We start from the raw sequence: 6,572 nt of genomic DNA on the forward strand, positions 1-6,572 counted from the left end.
GTGTATGCAAATAAGAGAAGATTACCCAGCTGAGGTCATACAGGGTCTGCCTGACCAGCATGTGCCAAAATCATCACTTGTCGTTGCTTGTCTCAGCCCTGCTGCAAAGATGTCTGAGCTTCTTGCCAACAATTCTTGAACTGCAGCCTCATAAAGCACGGCGCATACAGCAATCTGACGCTGGTAAGTTTATCCTGAAGCGTTATGTGCAACCTGCACAACTCAGGAGCTGATTCACAGGCAGCTGAGATGTCTGTGCAGCAGAACTGGGCAGGCGTTTGGAGGTGGTAACTCCATCCGTCTGCCAGACCAGGCTGAGCCACCCCACTTGTCAACCGGTGCTCAAGGCACAGCATCCCTTTGCCCCACGTGTGCCACACAACGTGGAGAAAGCTAACGTCAGGGTCTGAAAGCAGTGTGACACATGGGCCGGTGCTAAGGATGCCAGTGCAATAGCTGGGGACTGGGGTGATTTTGCTTGATAAATTCAAAAATCTTAATATTTTGTGGTGGTGTGAGAGCTCATGATTCACCCACTTCCTATTCAGACATGGACGTGTTACAGTGACCACCACTGAACTCAGTACCTGTCCCTCTACTGAGGTGGCAGCACTGTGATCTCAACCCAGGAAGATACCACGCTCACTGAACATGCCAGGGATGAAGTGGCCACAAGTGTGGCAGACCTGCACAAGGTCCATAAGCAAATGGAAATCCACTGACACTGGATGTTCAAGGCTTCTGTGGGAAATAAAAGCTTGCACAGGCCTTGGACAAACTCTCTGCCCAAAAGTGAATGCTATCCAGTGTGCTGAGCAGCTGGATTTTCATATGGAAATAATTTGGAGTTGCTTTAAAGCACACTAATTGTAAATTTCTGCGCTCTGTTTCCTGCAAAACCAATGATGAAGGCATGAAAGTAGTAATTGCTTTTGAGATTAAGTTCAGCTAATGTTCTTTGTTGTAAGAAGGAAAACCTCCTTGTCCAAAAGATTTACAAAGCTAAACATATGCACAAATGTGCACATACACACGTACACATGTGCACACACCACATACAAATCTGCAGCAAATGACATCAAAATTGTAAGAAATTACATATAAAAACATTTACGAAAGAGAAAATAATATTAAAATAAGAGCACATTTCCTGCTTAGGAGGTAGGGTAATGGCTTAAATTCTACCAATAAGGGTTTTGCCTGGAAAAGGACTGTGGAATGGCACCCATTCAACAAAAGAAAGACCAAAATCATCTGCAAAAATTCCTTGTCGTTAGTTTAATCTGGATCTAAACAAAACAGAAGTGCTGAGAGACAATTTAATTTCCATTAATAATGGCCCAAATCCTGAGCAATTATTAATGGTGATGGAACCTCACTGGATTTTCACTGGGTAAAACTGATGATAATATCTTGGGAGTTTAATTTCCCTTAAGTTTTTTAAAAATATTTTTTATATTTTACTAGTACTTAACCATTGAGAGTTTACTTATTTAAATCAGGAAAGGAAAGAAATCCTTCCACCCCATGAATTACTAGAAGATGCTGGTCTGTGTCAAGCAGGAAACATGGTCTTACTGTTCTATAATCAACATAATGTGTAGCTGTGGAAGTAATTAACAGTCCCCAGAAATGTTCGCTTTGAGTCTGAACGAGCCAATACACGAGAAAGACAAAGACAATTTTGAAGCACTTTGGCAGTTGAAGAAACATAAGCCAGAAGTCAGAACCAGCTGCGAGCAAGGGAAGCAGCTGAATATGATCATAAGGTGAAGCAGCACAAGAAACAGAGCACCAAACTTCCCGACCTTTAACACAGATACAGTGTGTTCAGTTCAATACTCAAATTGAAATTTGTGTATTTCAATTACTGTTCTGTAAAAGGCTCCAGCACTGTTCCTACTGCTTAGTCACCTTTATCCAGCTTATTTTCACCCCCCTTCCTTCCCCTCCACCCCCGTTAGTGGACAATCAGCCCACTGAACTCAGTGGCATTGTTCAGGCCCTTGGCTTAATAAAGTCCCTCTAGTTCTCTGGGTTAGTTAGTACTATTAACCTGTTGTTTAGAAAGCAGATTGTTATATTTGATTACAGCATTCACTTTTCTTAAAATAAGAGAATTGATGAGATGTCCAGCGGAAAAAGTAAATATATGGAAGAGCTTACATTCGAAGGAGAGCCTATGTATGCAGCCGTGATGTTACTGTCCCTGAGCGTTACGTGTGCACGTGTTAACCCCAAACGCTGCCTAAAAAGCTCGGCACCGCACATGGTCTGACCCTAAGCCGTTCTGATCAGTGATCACAGACATCTTTCCCATTCAGAACTAAGTCCTAGCTTTGGATTGTTGGCTTGCACGATCTTTATAGTTTGTTGCTTCTGACACGGATATAGCATTTTCTTGTTATGTTCTGTACTGAAAAACCTCTTTATGTTAATATTCAGGTTTTTAATGTTTGATATCAATGTGAGGAGAGAAAACTCTTCTTAATGACTGATAATTCTGTGTTTAATCTTGTGACACCCTCTGGCACTTTTACCGATGATGCAAGGCTATTTTTTTCCCCACGCTTTTTTCTTTCTGCAGTGAATGAAACTGTTGGTATTGAACAATGTCTGGATTCACGTTTACCTGATTTGTTCTTACGCTTTTTATTGCCCTTATTTGTTTGCTATTTTTCTGAAGCTGCATACTGCCCTTTCTAGATGAATAATACCCTGGGCTTGCTCTAAATGGCACAGGTGAAGTGCACGTGGTATAAACTGCTGAAACAATGGGAAGCTCCCATGAAATGCTGCCAATATGCAACAAAATCAATCCAGTGGAGTTAGTGCTTTATGTTAGTAGAGGATCCATTGGAGAATTCCATGCTGCATCAGGAGATCCCAGCCCCTAGGTGCAACCTTCCTCCCATCCGCAGCACAGCCTGCATGCTGTCACCTCCCTCCCTGACCACAAAATGCACAAACAGCCCGCAGCAGGGATCCATGCCAGCACGCCAGCATAGCAGGGAGCGTTGCCTCCCTGAATTTAATGCTGAACTAGAATTAGATGGCCCAGGTGCTCCCTGAGTTGCCATGTGCAGCTTAAATTTGATGCCTGTATTTATTTTCTGACAGAATTATGTAGGTATTTGGCTGGCACTTTTTATCTAATGGAGTTGCTTTGAGGTTCTCCTCCCAGTGGGAAGCCTATAGGTGTAATTGGTCTTGGTTGCCAGAGTTTCTCTTTTAAACATCCTGTCTGAGGAAACATTTTGAGCAAAAAGTCCCTAAAAGAGCACCACACAAAGAAGAGGCTCTTCTGATACGCTAGTTGTACACTAGGTGGGCCGTACCAGTTACAGCATGGGCAGCAGTGCACAGTTTCTTTGCCTCCTGTCGATATGGGTGTAAATGGGAACAGTATTTTCTAAGCCTGGCAGCCCTTTCCCTTCCAGGGCTGCTCTTTGCCATAGTCGGACCTTTGTTCAGCTCCTGCTCACTGCTTGCGACTGGGGTTTACCAACCAACCTGCCCTGAAAATCTGCATGCCAAAACCCTTCACGTAGTCAGCACAAGCGCAGGTACCCCGAGAGCCGAGAGAAGAGCACAGTCTGCTGTGGGAGATGACCAGGTTGCAGCTGGGTCCCAGAATGAGCAGCAGTGTTGGTCTCAGCAGCCTCAGCTCACTTTTCCTCCCAGTTGTGGACTCAGATCAACCTGTCCCTGAACCAGAAGATATTGACCGTGATGCCATGATGCATCCCATCGGGGAAGCATAGGCTTAACTTGCTTGCAAGGATGTGCTGGTCAGGATACTGCAGGGCCACCGGTAGAAATTAGGAGGTGAGCACATCCCTATAGCTCCCTGATGCTCTGATGCAGCTCTCACCCCAGACCATGGTCTCTTGCACACCCAAGGTAGACAAAACGGCATCCCATGAGCATGATGATGTCTTGTTTAGCCAAATCGCCGAGGAGTTTATAAAGCAAGATTTAATTTCATTCAGTCATTTTTGCTCTCTGAGGGACAAAGTCCAAATTAAAAAACAGCGGTTAATTCTGGTTGGAAGAGGAAGGGAGGTGTAGATAAGCAGGAGTAGGAAGATGGTTTGGCTGATCACTTCTAGCTTGCTATAATGTATGGTTGCTAAAAATAATTTGCTATGAGAAGTAAGATATGCTGTTTATTTTTCTATTACTGGTGTTTCTATAATAAAGGTTATATTTAGTCATTATAAGTGTGCCTTGCTGTACCATTATTTTCTCTCTTGTGTGCTGTTTCACCTAAACTGTTTAAAGTACGCGTACAGTCTAACAAACAGGCAGGGTCCTACGGGCTCTGGGCACAAGCCAGAGACACAGATGTGCCTATACCCTAACCATAACTTCGACAATTATTTCTTCTGTGGCTTGGGGAGCTCATCCAGTATTTCTATCTTTGTTTCAGCAGAATTACAAAAAAAAAAAAAGGTATTGAAAATATTATGTGGTTTTCTGTTAATCTCCTTACAACTTCCAGAGTATCAGAATTCACTAGGTTTCTTTATACGACTAGATCTCTTTTGGTTTCCTATCGGTCCCACAAATACCCACAGCAGATGTGATGAATGTTTGTCACTCCATGTTTAAACTGCTTTCACAGATAATAATCCTATGAATTATGATAAGAGTCTTCTGAGGACAATGCAACTTTTCAGTGTGCAGTTATGGGAACTAGAGGAAATAAATAACTTGGAAAATACCACAGATAAATTACATAATTCAACAGTTTCTATGCTGGTCAAAGGAATTTCCCGAAGGATGGGGGCTGGACTAGATGATCTTTAAACAGCCTTTCCAACCCAAACCCGTCTATGATTCTATGTGACTTTGCTGTGCTTTTGCCGTTAGTCACATCAACAGCCAGCTTAAAATATCACAACTACAGGACAACTGCATGAGGTAAACTTCTCAATAAAAGGGGGCACACAGAAGTTCTTCAGCTTCATCTTTGCAGGTTTGTCAGAGAAACTTGAAACTAAATCTGTCTAGATCGATGTTTGGTTAATAACCGCAGCCAGACCCTGTTTTGGGTGCAGGCTCCTGGTGAGCCTCCAGGGCCGTTGTTGGGAGGCTCCATGATAGAGCGGGGCTGGCTAGGAAAGGGAGGGGTGGGCAGACAGATGGGGGAACAAGAGACTACCTTCTCTGTGGTGAGCAATATCATGGCGGAATGAATCTAACATGTCATGCTCTTCATGGCTAAGGAAGCAAAGGTTGTTAGATGGCTTGCAGGAAAGCAGAAGACGTGGTTAAGATGGGCAAGAAAAACCTATCGCTCTGCTGTCAGCAGCTGATTCAGGAACTCGGCAGTTGGAGAAGTGCCAGTGAGGGCAGCAGAAAGAAAGTAACTTCCCTCAGTGACAAAATACCAGAATTATTCTTCATTTGCTATTACCGTTTCTAGTGTCAGTGCACAGCTCTGCATGATGGCTAACTTAATGGCTACAGGTCACAAGGTAAATATATCACAAGCCCCTCGGTTTGCGTGTCAGAAGGAAAGCAGGGCTGCCAGGAGAGCATGGTCAGTTTGCTCTGCTCCTTTGCACTTGCTTGGCCTGGTACAGTATTAAATTTGGTGCCAGGTTCGCTTAAGTGATACACCTATTTAGTGGACAATGTTCACGGCTTCTTCACGCTAGTTTTAGGTCTGGTAAGTACATGCTTGGGAAATGCATTTCAGTGGATGAACTAGGATTTAGATGGGGCCTTCTGCATGTTCATTGCCTCGGGGTGAGGGTTTGAAGTGGGCTCTCGAAGGCTGCTGGATGTCTCACATTCTTTCTTGACAAGGTTTAAGGGCAGATGGAGGAACAGTCGGTCATTTTTCCTTTTAAGGCAAAACCCCCTCCATGTGTAAGACACACCATGGACTGTCCCAGAAGCACAAAGGTTTCAAATCCACTGGAGAATCATTTTTGCATAAGAGTGTCTAGAAGAAAAAAAAGTATTTTTTAAAGTGTCAATTTGAGGAAAATAACAAGGGCAAGGGGAGAAAGATGTCTATGAAGTTAACCCTCACTAGTAAGGTGACAAGACCACACTTTCTTTCTTATGTCCATGCCTGTGGCCCCTACGTGCTAATAATGCAGGGGTATGCACATCTCATTTTATCAGTCATAGCAACACTCACACTCGTGGGCTTTCATCAGCATCTGGACTTTCCTAGCTAGCCACAAAATGTCACAAAACCTGCATTTCCTGTTTTCTGCAAGTCCTATTGCCTATGAAATTGGTAGATCCCAAGTATTGTACTAAGCTATCATTTAATTGGCTCGGTTTCTTTAATTGGCTCTTTCTTCAAAAATTTAACAAGGAGTAGGTTGCATTTCCCACATGCAGAAACAAAATAAATAGCTGTTGGGAAAAAGGAGAGTGTTCAATCTGAGTCAGAAAATCTGTGCAGATTAGAATCACAGATCTTGGTTTTGAACCTCAGTTTTGCCGGGGCTTTCCTAACCCCAGAAGAATATGATTCATGAGTCCAGCTAATGTTTAAGGTCATTCATTTTGCCACGGAACAACACTTTTTTCATCTCCTCAAGAAA

The sequence above is a fragment of the Leptosomus discolor genome, chromosome 7 (genome assembly GCF_034619465.1).
Source record: "Leptosomus discolor isolate bLepDis1 chromosome 7, bLepDis1.hap2, whole genome shotgun sequence".
In the NCBI taxonomy this organism is placed as follows: Eukaryota; Metazoa; Chordata; class Aves; order Leptosomiformes; family Leptosomidae; genus Leptosomus; species Leptosomus discolor.